The sequence below is a fragment of the Euprymna scolopes genome, chromosome 37, assembly GCF_053919585.1.
Source record: "Euprymna scolopes isolate OS-2025 chromosome 37, ASM5391958v1, whole genome shotgun sequence".
Lineage (NCBI taxonomy): Eukaryota > Metazoa > Mollusca > Cephalopoda > Sepiida > Sepiolidae > Euprymna > Euprymna scolopes.
Window position 1 is genome coordinate 83,766,430 of NC_136518.1, and position 14,195 is coordinate 83,780,624.

The window sequence follows — 14,195 nt, forward strand, 5'->3', positions numbered from 1 at the left end:
TCTCTAGCAAACTATTCAGCAAACATCTGAAATCTTACATTGTATTCAGACATGCAGCCAGCTTTTTAATCAGTTTTTGGGCGAAAATTTGGCTGGTGAGAGATCAAAGTTGAAAGAGTTGATCTTTGCAGACTCTATCAAACTCCACCACCAATTCGGAGTCCAAACTTGAAATTTTAGATGTAGGTTACCTAGACATAAATCAAACTTTTTAATATATATACACACTAGCAGGGGTGCCCGGCGTTGCTCGGGTGTTTGGAGGTGTATGCTGTGCAAAAAAAGCAAAAAAACAAAAAAAAATGGTTAATTTTTTAAAACTTTGACCCCTATTATGACCCCTTAAAATTTATTGTTTCGGGCTCAAATCACTTTATTAAGTTAGATCCATGTTCAAGGAACCTATATCTAAAATTTCAAGTGTCTAGACCCAAAATTGTCGGAGGAGTTTGGTAGAGTTCTTAAAGGTCAAATCGTTGAAATTTGACCCCTTAACAGCCAAATTTCTGGCTGACACCCGTCACATCGATTTTCCCAAATCTCAGTACCCGGTATTTCAAATTTTGAGTCTATAGACTAAAAATTGACAGAGTTATTGCGTAGGGAAATGTACACAGACAGACAGACAGACAGACACGTTCACTTTTATAGATATATATAGATATGCACATAAAGTTATGAACAGTACATAGTGCACGAGCAAAGCATAGCTGAACTGCTAGTATATATAATTATTAAAATGATATAATTTTATTTAAATATTTTAAAAGTATTTTTACGTGCACGAAACATATCCATGAACACATCATCAACCATCAACAAGGATCGAACTCACAACCATACCATCATCAGCCTAACATTTTACCAATGGGCCACGATGCCTTGTCAGATTCCATGAACGGTTTTTATCACTTTCAAATGTAAGGTGTGTTATAATTTTTTAGCGGTATAAATAAAAAGTGTTTGGAGGTGTATGCTGAGAAAAAACCCCCCCAAAAAACGGTAATTTTTTTAAACTTTGACCCCTATTATGACACCTTAATATTTATTGTTTTGGGCTCAAATCAAGTTATTAAGTTAGATCCATGTCAAAGGAACTTATATGCAAACTGTCAAGTGTTTACACCCAAAATTGTTGGAGGAGTTTGGTAGAGTTCTCAAAGGTCAAATCGTTGAACTTTGACCCCTTAACAGCCAAATTTCTGGCCGAAACCCGATTACATCGATTTTTCCAAATCTCAGTATCATGTATATCAAATTTAGAGTATGTAGACTAAAAATTGACAGAGTTATTGCGTAGTGAAATGTACACACACACACACACACACACACACACACACACACACACACACACTTATATATATATATATATATATATATATATATATATATATATATATATAATATTAATATTTGTATAGTAATCCCAAGCAAATAAAAAGCTCAATACAACCAAGATAGGTAATATAGCTTGTTATATAACACAAATTTAAGACTGTAAATTATATTTTACATGAATTTATTGTTCGACAGGATACTCCCATAAGATATATTAACATTTCCTCAAGATATTAACAAATGAATAATATAGCAAAGCTATGAATTTGCTGGTACTGACATTAATTGAAACAGAATTATATGAAAACTAGTCATAAAGGCAAAATAAGTTTTTAGTGCAAAAAGTTCATAAAATGGACAGAAAATGAAAAATAAAAGGATAAATTAAGTCAATGATTTACGAAACCAGACAAAAAGAAATGGAGAGTTCAAGTATTTTCAAGACGAAATGATGATAAGAGTCAATGTTCTCAGAAGAAGAATCCGGAATTATACTGTTGACAAATAGATTCAAATTGAAATCCAAAAATGTTTGTAATCTAGGTTTGTAGAAAAGTCTGTTTGCAAGCAGTCGGGGAATAAAGATTGTTTGGAATCGTTAAAGATTTTTCACTTATGGATAAGTTAGCCGGTGTAAGAACTCCTATGGCCGTTTTATGGTTTTAAGTAATTGGATTACATAATCAGTCTAGCACCTGTTCCAACCTGTGTTGTAATGGTTTCATCAAGGTAATAAAACTTCTTGACAACCTCAATGGCTTCGACATCCAGATATACCTTTTTCCATATCTGAGTTTTCAGTTTGCCACTTCTTGCACACGAATTGATTACTCTCTCTCTCTCTCTCTCTCTCTCTCTCTCTCTCTCTCTCTCTCTTAATCTACCAGTAATTCTACTACACCTCTTGTGTACCCAATGATTACAGGTTCCACAACAACTAAAGTGCATCCAATTCTCTTTCCACAAACTTTTGTGGAACATTTCAGCACTACAACTACTGATCATCACTTTGTTTTAGTAAGATTCACTTTTTTTTTTTTCAAGTTATCAATGTTGAAATAATCGAAGAAACGTTAACTAGCGATACTGCTGTTTGCAAATATTTGTTTTTGTTATAAAAACAAAGAGAATCAACGATCATCACCATCACCATCACCATCATTATCGGTTAACGTCCATTTTACATAGTGACATGTGTTAGACGGCAAATTAAGAGTTTTCTTCCTACCAGGATAAAGTAATTTCTAGAAAGAAAGAAATCGATGGACATTTTGTTGTTGTTCATAACATACTTCAAGGATAGCAAGAGGAAATGGCGAATCAGAATCAAATATTGATTTGGTCGGTTTTAATGCATCGATGACAAAAATTAAAAATTCGACTGACTCAATTTTATATTCTGACCATCACATCAACTGAATTTAGATCTAAACCAAATAAATAGATATTTCCTTATTTAATTTAGCTTGCAATGAAAATATTTATCTGATCTGGGGAGGAGGGGGCAACATTGAGGTAAAAAAAAAAAAAGGTTGCGTCGTATAAGTATTACTTTTCAGATAATTATTTAGCCATCTGGTCCATACCAAAATCAGACGGACATCTAGAATTGAAAGAAATTAGCTTCATCACTCATCCCCCATTAATCTTTTGCGTTATATTCGGCTTCCTTATCATGTTGTTCCCTAACTTTATTAATCTCTGCCTTATAAAAAGCTCTACCTTTTTTCTGCCTTCAAGCTACCTCATGCCTTTTGATCTCTGTGTAAAGAGCTCAGACCAATCTAATCTCAATTACTTCACCTTCTAAGTTTCTCTCTCTTATTTTCTCTCTCTCTTTATACATATAGGGTGACCCCCCCCCAAAAAAAAGAAGCTAAATGGAGGACATCTAGAATATATGCTGTAGAACAGAGAAAAAAAGGCCACAGACCCTTGTGTTTTGATGTGATGTTTTGAATATAATAAACTAGTTATGACCAAAGTTTCATTTCATTCGGACAAAACACTAAGAAACGGGGCCTAATTAGATTTGGGGTCAGTTTTTTGGGGCCACCCTATATATATATATATATATATATATATATATATATAACTTTTGACTTGTTTTACATAAGTATTTGTATGTCGCTACACATTCATAAGCATGTTTCGGTCAGTCTGTAGCGACATATTAATGCTTATGTAAAACAAATAAAAAGTATATCCTTCTCTACTTCGTCACTGAGCACTCTTGTATGAACCTCGTTAGAACTTCATTGGTTGTTTCACCTCTGGAAAATATTAACCTGGAATAATATATATATATATATATATATATATATATATATATATATATATATATATATATATATAGAGAGAGAGAGAGAGAGAGAGAGAGAGAGAGTCTTATTTGTAGCATTCCGAATTTTACTGGGTTTATATAATTGAGAATTCGGTAATCGTTCTTATACCAATAAGTTTTAAGCCAAAAAGAGACGACTTAAACTGTAAACTACAAAATTATTATATTTCATAATTGAACATCCATATATTGTTTTAAAAATTTAGGATGCGATGTAGGTAAAATACTTTCGCTTGTTTTCTTTTCCTTATAAGGAAATGGTTTCCACAATTTTGTTGTTAAAGTGTTTCTATTCAATAAATCTGAAGAAACGCGGTTCTTGTGAAAATTTTCAAACGACATAATGTTTGGATTTGTCCGAATAGTTTTGAAACAATTGTAACTAACGTTGCAATACACTATTTGTTGCTATCAACCCATTCTTTGAAGTCTTGGTTTTTATTAAAACAATACACACACACACACACACACACACACACACACACACACACACACACACACACACACACACACACACACACACACACACATATATGAATGGAAATGTATAAAGAAGAATACGAAAAGTATAAAAGCTTATAACTTTTCTTTTTTCGTTTTCAATTGGTGACGTGCAGGAATACAAAATGATATTATGAAAAAAAATTAAAAACACGTTTTTTACATGTACATAATTTCGACCGATCCTTCAGTCTTCATCGTTGTATATATATATATATATATATATATATATATATATATATATATATATATATATATATATATATATATATATATCCAGGCTCATCTTGATTTTCTCGACCTGCCGAGCATGTTTTCTTGTTTCAGTTGGTAAAATTAACAACAATAAAATTGCTCCTGACGACAATCAATGATCGAAAGCGCTCAAGGAAAATGGCTGACAAATAATCACTCGACAACCCAATACAAAATTTAGCAACTGAAAGTAAGAAAAATGCTCCAGAGAAAATCAACAGAAACAAGGCCAATAGCCATTAGTCGCGTGCTCTCGTGTAATGAATGAATGCGTGAATGTAGGATTGACATGAAATTCTTAAAGATAAACTAAAATGAGCGAAAAATGGGCTGAAATGACTTAAATAAATAAAAAGTAAATGACTTAGAATGACTTTAATGAACTTAAGGATGAATTGAATGACCTTAAGAATGACTTGAATTCTTAAAAAATAACTAGAATCCTTTAAAAACAACTTGAATGATCTGGAGAATGACTTGAATGGCTTTGAGACTGACTGGTTGTAAAGTGGGTGACCATTTTACATTAAATTAATACAGAAAAGTGATCCCCCACTTTATATCACAATAAGTACAGCATGAAGTAAGAACGGATACTACACTTTGATCTTGGCCAAAAGGCCAAGAAAACGGTATTTATTTGCTCCCCCACCGAGCAAATTAGGCACAAGGCCGATTTTTAATGTGAAGAGTGAAGGGGAAATGGGGACCAACTCCCAGGGGAGTAGGGGGGCTGGATAGTGACAATTGGTATGAAGGGTTGCCCCTACATTGACCAAGGTCTTATATGTGGGGTTTGTATTTATTTGCTTCCCCACTGAGCAAATTAGGCACAAGGCCGTTTTTTAATGTGGAGAGAGAGAGGGGGAGGGAAAAATGGGACCAGCTCCCGATGGGTGGGAAATGGGAGCTGGATAGTGACAATTGGTATGAAGGGCTGCCCCTACATTGACCAAGGTCTTATATGTGGGGTTTCCCCCACATATGGTCTTTGCTTGCAGTATCTGCCGGAACAGATATTACACTTTGATCTTGGCCAAAAGGCCAAAACAAAGCTTAAAAAGCTATGAACAGAATCTAGTAACAACAGATCTTAACCAAAAAGGCCAAGCACAAAAGTGTTACGGACAAACTGACAGACCAACCGACAAACCGAGTGACTTATAGAGTCGCTTGCATGCGACTAAAAAAAGAAAAAAACCCTGTCGTATTTAATTAAACGTGTTTTAATAACGACTTACTGCCAATATGCATACTGATATATATATATATATATATATATATATATATATATATATATATATATATATATATATATATAAGTTTAAATATATAAGCAAATAAATATATATATATATATATGTATATATGTAAGTTTCGTGGTTTAATTTTAAATTCTGAAAAAACAACATATAGAGGCATATATTCGATTTAAGAATTTATTGCTTGACAAAGGAATATATAGAAAGGGGTATTTTAATTTCCTTAATCCATGGATTTTCAATAATGGCTCATATCATCAGAGGAAATGAAATGCATTTAGCAAAATGTTCAGCTGTGAATGGACGCTATTTTGCTTTTCAGCACAATTATTGAAAATAGTTTTTGGGTGGTTGTAGATAATTATATGGAGAAAATTATACGAAAAGAGAAGTTGATACAACCTGGGTAGTCCATTATCGGAAGGAGTCCAATGTCATTCGGAGTTACAAATCCGGGTGGGTAGAAAATAGGCCCATGGGAGAAATTGATATTCCCATATAGCGAAAGCGTACTGCTCAATCCTGATATTTAGAAAAGTATACCAGGCTGTCTTATTCGTTGTTGCGTTGATTGTATGTTATTTGTTTTGGTCCAAATGTTTTCTCGGTGTTGACAAAGTATATCCGAAATTGGGTGGATATACTATTCCATTGTAATTATCCCCATGAGTAATAGAATTTGAGCATTGAATTAAGTGTGCGATGGACCTCGAAATCAATAGTATAATTTTCTCCATATAATTATCCACAACCACTCAAAAAACTATTTTCAATAATTGTGCTGAAAAGCAAGATAGCGTCCATTCGCAGCTGAATATTTTGCTAACTGCATTTCTTTTCCTCTGATGATGTGAGCCATTGTTGAAAATCCATGGATTATGGAAATTAAAATAACCCTTTCTATATATTCCTTTTGTCAAACAATAAATTCTTAAATCGAATATATGTCTCTATATGTTTTTTTTTTCAGAATTTAAAATAAAACCACAAAACTTATATATTGATCTATTCTTAAATATTGAGCTTTTCCTTTTTGGCTAGGATCACCTTGAAAGTATTACTTTAAGTAATATCTATCAGGATTTTTCATCTGAATTCTATCAGTGTCTTATCATGCTTATATATATATATATATATATATATATATATATATATATATATATATATATATATATATATATATATATATTATAAAAGTGAAGTTATCTGGAAATGACCATCTAGATTGTATTTTTCTCATCAGAAAACAGGATTTTCTTCCACTTCTCAATGTTCCATGTCTGGTATTCATGACCAAACCTTCAGCGGCCCACCTTGTGATGTGGAAGCAGGCAAAGAATTTGTTGACGCTTTTTCTTTACCATGCCTTTTTGTTGTAAGTGTCGTCTGATAGTTACTGGACTTCACTCAGCATTTGTAACTTCCTTAATTCGACTAGAAAAAAGTCCCCTTTCTTTCCCAACAACTCATCTTATTCTCCTACTCAATGCAGTAGAAATTTGGAGGGGGGGGCTACCAGTGAATTTTGCTTTTCTATAATTCCACCGTTCTTTAAAAAGTTGCACATCAGTTTTACTGCGATTTACCTTAGCACCAGTTTTTTTTTTTTTGTTTCTTAATCTCATTCATCCAGAGGAAGTCTCGAAATAAAGACGAAACGTTGATGAACACATAATACGGTTTGTTCCTTTTTATTTCTCTATTTTGTTGGAATACTATTTCCATTATTTTCATCATATATATATATATATATATATATATATATATATATGTGTGTGTGTGTGTGTGTGTGTGTGTGTGTGTGTGTGTGTGTATTATGTACATCTACAGATACTGGTGTTTCATGTTACGCAATCATCAGTGCAGGGGTGACAGTTTCATATATATATATATATATATATATATAAATATATATATATATATATATATTTGGTAAAACTGGTAATTAGTAAAAACCTGAAGAGAGTGATCAATACTATTGCAGAGCAAATATGTGTTTTATTTTTTTATTACCGCTTTATCTGTTTGGTTACATATGTTTCGGATGTTGGACCGTGTTTACGATCTAACAGCCTCGTTAGACCTTACAGAAATGGTTGGTTAGTATTAGGAAGAATTGTTTTTAGAAGAAATATACTCGCATATCTTTACAGACATTTTTTTTCTTCTAAAAATAATTCTTCCTAATACTAACCAACCATTTCTGTAAGGTCTGACGAGGCTGTTAGATCGTAAACACGGTCCAACATCCGAAACATATGTAACCAAACAGATAAAAGGGTAATAAAAAATAAAAATAAAACACACACACACACACACACACACACACACACACATATATATATATATTCTCCCTCACCTGCACATTTTTATTTGGATAAAATTTCTACGAATCGAGAAAGGAGAGTATGGCACGAGTCACACTTGACTCAAGAATAAACAATTCTTTCTTTGCTTTCTTTATCGACCAATCAGCTGCTGCCTCAGTTTTGGAATCTCTCGGATTGAACAGGAAAGTCAATTAACACTGATGTTGAATCCAGAATTGAAAATGGCAATTAAGCCATGATGAAAATAAAATCTTTCTTCAAAAAAGCTGGACGAGACAGATTTATCTACAAAACCACATTAGCGTAGAACAATGTTTCTCCGCCTTTTTCGGTTTGACAACCTCATCGCTTCCAGATAGATTCCTAATGCCTCCGATGGTGAGGCCCCAGCTTGCGAGCTTTGGGGAGTGTGGAGCTGTGGTAGCAGTGTCAGAAATTTCGTGAAAATAGTGAATAATTCCACCCCATCTTTCCAAGCTTATAACTCCTCGAAAAATGTAATTCAAGCCCTAATTTTTTTTTTCAATTAAAGGAGTAAGGACCAAGGTTTTATTTAAAAAAAAAACAAAACAAAACAATGTGTTTTTTTTTTTTTAAAAAGGTTTTAAACTTCGGACTTTACAGGTAAATTTCTAAAAAACTGATTTTTTTTTTTGTTTTAAATTTGAATATATTATTTATTGACCTTTTCTCTTCAATTTGTGATATATAAACCTATTAAACATAAATTAATTATTTACTTTTTAATAGACATTTCAAAATGAGAGGCGTAAATTATTCGACCCCCTATCTTTCTAAGCTTATAACTCCTCGAAAAATGTAATTCAAGCCCTAATTTTTTTTTCAATTAAAGGAGCAAGGACCAAGGTTTCATTAAAAAAAAAAAAAAAAAGACAAAAAGAAAAAATGTGTTCTTATAAAATAAGGTTTTAAACTTCGGACTTTACAGGTAAATTTCTAAAAAACTGATTTTTTTTTTTTGTTTTAAATTTGAATATATTATTTATTGACCTTTTCTCTTCAATTTGTGATATATAAACCTATTAAACATAAATTAATTATTTACTTTTTAATAGACATTTCAAAATGGGGGGGGCGTGAAAATGGGGGGGCGTGAAAATGGGGGGGCGTGAATTTAAAAAAAACGTTTGTCTAAAATATTATATTCGGTTTATTGGAAAGAACATAAAATTTCACATTGACCCTGAAAATATCGTAAAAATAGAATCAATAGAAAAATTTTGATAGATTTTTAAAATTTAAAAATATTGAGTTTAAAAATTGAAAAATATTGAGTTCGGAAAATTCATTACTGTTTTAAAAAAAAATAAAAATATTTTTATTACTTTTAAAACAACTGTAATAGTTTATTTTGGAAGTATAATCCATAAAGAAAATAAATAACCCACTTTTAACAGAGAAATTACGAGATTTTTATATTGTATTCGCAGTTTCGTGTTAGGGGTGTCAAAAATTCCTACAAAAATTCTGATACTGCTAGAGCTGTGGTGGCGTATTTCTAATATTTTTTGTTAAATATAAACTAAAAATAAAATGTATCTACATATAAATGATAATAAACTTTAATGAAAAAAAAAAAAAATAGAATAATTAACCTTTTTTCTGGTTGGTCTAAAACTTTTGGTTATTTGAAACCGCCATAAAAAAGAAATAAAACCTACAGAGACACCCTTTTATTGCCATTGCTCCCAGGTCCACTCTGACCCGGACTGATAGTACCTGTTAGGGTCCCAACTATGGGTTAAATAGAAACCGACTTAAAAAAAAATATATATATACTCTATTAAAAAATTGTTCTTCAAAATCACTGGATTTGGCATTAAATAACCTGAAAAAGGTTGATATGCCATAAAACAAAAACCAACCAACCAACCAACCTAATGCCTCCTTCTAGCCATAAACACGTGCTTGTTTTTTTGTTTTGTTTTTCTAAAAGTAAATGCAATAATGTTATTCACAATATATGCATTTCAAAAATCCATAGAGCGTAACCCGGATATAAGAGACCTCTTCTCCGACCACTAATCTCTCTTATATTCGGGTTATCATTATATCCGGTGTTCTTCTATCCGGGTTTTCACTGTACATTGATACAGGCTTTAATTTGGGACAAGACAAAATCCCCTATATCCGGTTTTCTTATATTCGGGTGCCTTATATCCGGGTTAAACTGTATATTAATTTACTTTTCCGTACGTCCGGTGTCACAAAACAACCATCATCATCACAAACATTAATTAATGGGAAACGAATTACCTCCCTTTTATAGTCGCTTTTTATCAGTTAAAAATCATTAAACCATTTCCTCTCCAAAAATGAAAATATGAATAAATAAACATGGCTGTCTGCTTACAGTTTCCAAATTTTATAATTAAAAAATTAATCATGTCGAGAGGAGACTAAGTTTTATTATTATAGTTTCTTTTTAAAATTAAAAAAAAAAATGTGCAAGTGATGCAAGTGAATTGACATCTGTTTCGTCATATTAAAAAATTATTCAGAAAAAAAACAAAAATCAAAGTGTTGAATTTTCATATAAATTTTTGAAAATCAATTTTTTTTTTATCTTAAAAAGGTTAAAAAAAATTAATTTGCTATAAAAATTGTTTTAAATTCGTCGTTATTTATATTCTTTAATTGGAATTCATTGCTGAGATGAGTATTTATTAATTTATTAATGGCGGACTATTATTCTCATCTTTCTTGGTTGTTGTTTCACGACGTTTCGGCCAACTATTCCTCTGGCCTTCGTCAGGTGGTAACTATGACGGGATTTAGCTTGACACACACACAGACAGAGGGAGGTGCAAAATATGCTTTCAAACTTAAGCCTGGCAGATGTACAGACAGGCAAATAGATCGACAAATGATATTTAAAACTTAAGTTTGACAACTTGACGAGTGGACCGACAAAATGCAATTTCATACGTCAGCATGATATACGAATGAACAGACAGACAAAATACGTGCGTTAGCATGTAGACATCCAGGACCCAACACGTTGTAGCAGAATACGTCTCAAGAAACAGAAGACTTTCAACCACTTTCAACATCGTTTCCTGTGTATATTATTTAATTGGAATTCATTATTGAGATGAGTTTTATTTATTAATTTATTTTATTGCAGATTATTATCCTCATCTTTATTAGTTGTTTTTTCATGACGTTTCGGCCAACTATTCCACTGGTCTTCATCAGGTGGTAACCGCGACGGATAGGAACTCTGAATCTCCTAAGTGCATGGTGAGACGACAACTATGGAAGGCAGTAATTGCTGAGGATGCAGTTAGGAGATTCAAAGTTCCTATCCCGTCGTGGTTACCACCTGACGAAGGGCAGAGGAATAGTTGGCCGAAACGTCATGAAACAACAGCTAAGAACGATGAGAACAATAGTCGGCAATAAATAAATCGTTGTCATTTGTTTTATTATAATTTTTATTTGTTTTATTTATAATGTGTTTTAAAAACAATTTTAACTACCGTGGAATTTTCATGGGTTCTGCTAGTAATTGCAGACTGGCAATAATCAAGACAAACACGGTGGTAGAGTATAAAAAATGTATAAGCAAAAATATTTTGCAAAAGTACACGTCATTATTCGGGGGCCATAACTGCCACGAATCACTACCCGCTAATGTGTTTACATGCAATTATCTCTATAGCCTCTGGGCAATTCCATTATCCCTGAAATAGGTATATCAGCTGACTGCATAACATTTAATAAATTATTTTGTTTAATTCCAGATTTATTACTTTTAATTAAGTTTGGAATATGACAACATCGAATGGCACTTTGATATTGCATTGAGAGAAAGATTTATCTTATACATATTGGGCAGTTGTCTGTACGTTTCTACGTCCAACTAAAAGTCGAAAACTACAAAACAAAGACCTACAAGGATGGCATTTTTTTTTATCAGCGTTGGCCTGGATAAATAATATCTAAAATTTAGAAAAAATTATTAATTCTCCGGATTAAGTTTCGTTTTTTCAGTGTTTTATATTTTTTTGGAAAAGAAAATGCTGCCTAATCTTACAAGGAATCTATTATATAATGGGTAGTTGCTTGTTTTTTTTTTTCGTATTTTGATTTCCTAATCGTTTTACTTTTAATAGGGATGGGGTATCCTACCGGATGTAGACATTCACCCACTATTTCAGTCACTCTAACAAAGACATCGTTTTTTTTTTTTTTTTTTAATTCTAACCGTTCCTTTGAGTGCAATTATTTGTATTTCTCTCACACTTGGTTCACTGGGTATATTCAACAGGTAGTTTTTGAAATTCTTATTCCTGAGTCCGGTTGCTCCTATGATTACTGGAATGGTGGAAATCTTCTTAAGATTCCAATTTCTTTTCATGTCGTACATAAGACCTTGGTATTTCGTTATATTCTCCCTCTCAGTTCTGTTAAAGCCAGCATTCATTAGGGGCACTTCCTTCAACTAGGGTTGCTACTTTCTCTCTCTCTTATCCCATATCACTATACCAGGCTTAATAGCTCTGTTTTCTAGGTAGGTAGCAGTAAGCATTTCATAGTTATAATCAATGATATGTGACTTGTTTCTAACAGTTCTTTATGGTAAACATGTTCCCACGATTTCCTGTTATACTGGATATTCAGCGTTTCAGTGTGTGGGGGGGGGATGGGGGGATGGGAGGGGGTGCTTGTGTGCGTGTGCGTGTGCATGTATGTGTATGTACATTCGTGCATGTGTGTGTGTGTGTGTGTGTGTGTGTGTGTGCATGTGTGTGCGCGCACGCGTATGTGTGTTGGGCTAGAGAGAAATGAGCTTGGCGGAGAGGAAAGGAGTGAAAGAGAGATGGATAGAGAAAGATAGACAAGTTTTGAAAGGAATATGTTACACATTTGGCCCGGGTAACGCCAGGAAGCCCTGCTAGTTTAACATAAACGCGATGGCGCCTTTGCTCAGAAAAATAAATGCTATAAAATTTTAAACATAGCGTAGATATCGATTTCAAGCAAAGTAACCACTTTGTTTGGCATAAACATGATGACTGCTATACAAAGAATGCTCACAGTTAAACTTAGCGTAAATACCGATTCTTTAAGAAGTAGACATCTTGTTTACATTAAAAAGGATGGCTACTTTGTTCAGAATCGATATTCACGGTACCAATTACAAGAAGCCTCTCCAACTACCGATATCCATGACTAGTAACAACCTACCTGAGAATTCTTCCTTCAAACTCCTCAACTTATCATTCACAGGAAATATGAACTGGAACAAATATATTGAGGACACTGCAAAGGCTGCTGCAAGGAAGGTGGGTTCCCTCTACCGCACTAGAAAAGTACTCACACCTGAGAGTATCCTACAAGACCACCATTCGCCTATCTGGTCTGGTGCATCGACCACTAGTCTCTCCCTCTTGGATAGGACCCAAAAAAGTCTCTAATCTAATAGGTACCAATTTGGCAACTAGGCATCAACCTCTGTCACATCGCTGTAATGTTGCATCTCTGTGCCTGTTCAACAAATATTTTAATGAAATGTGCTCTGATGAACTCGTTGCACTTGTTCCCTCTTGACGCACATATCCCCAACAAACCCGCTTAGCAACAAAATCACACCCCTTCACTGTTGAAGTCCCTAAATGCCAGAAAGCTTTCTACTCGAATAGCTTCTTACCTCGAACAGCTAGATTTTGGAATTCCCTGACTGTACTGATATGCAGAAGTTTAAATGTAATGTAAACCAACATCTTGTTAATCTTTTCTAGGCATGGTTCCAAATAGTAGCCCCTTACGTCCAAATGGCGATATGCCTTGTTTGGGACAAAGGTGAATAAAAAAAAAGAAAACTTTAAAGCATTATAACTTTTATTGAATATCAACCATTTTTAACGCAAATAGATCACAAATGAATCGACAAAGCCAAATAAATTGCTTTTTTAACTAATTAAATATTTAATCCGAAAATAATTTGTGTCGTTAATAGTAATGATTAATGAAATCAGATGAATATATTCGAATTAAACTTACCTGGTTTGCTGACTTTTTTTCTATTCGTAAATATCCTTGCCAGTTTTTGATCTAAAATATTTCCGTTCTCATTTTTTTTTTAACTACTTCTCCATTTCAGTGTTCAGATAGACGCAAGCTACCCTTATTGGTTTC

The 14,195-nt window shown here is 33.1% G+C and overlaps 1 protein-coding gene, 1 long non-coding RNA gene and 1 pseudogene across 51 annotated transcripts in view; 1 reads left to right on the forward strand and 2 right to left on the reverse strand.

Annotated features, from left to right (window-relative positions):
- The window catches only part of LOC145261258 (uncharacterized), a 652,396-nt gene that overhangs the window by 264,158 nt on the left and 374,043 nt on the right, over nt 1–14,195 (reverse strand). The gene's annotated exons all lie outside the window — the stretch shown is intronic.
- Nucleotides 1–14,195, forward strand: part of LOC145261263 (uncharacterized) — a 72,999-nt gene that overhangs the window by 1,173 nt on the left and 57,631 nt on the right. The gene's annotated exons all lie outside the window — the stretch shown is intronic.
- On the reverse strand, nt 4,946–5,072 carry LOC145261373 (U2 spliceosomal RNA; annotated as a pseudogene).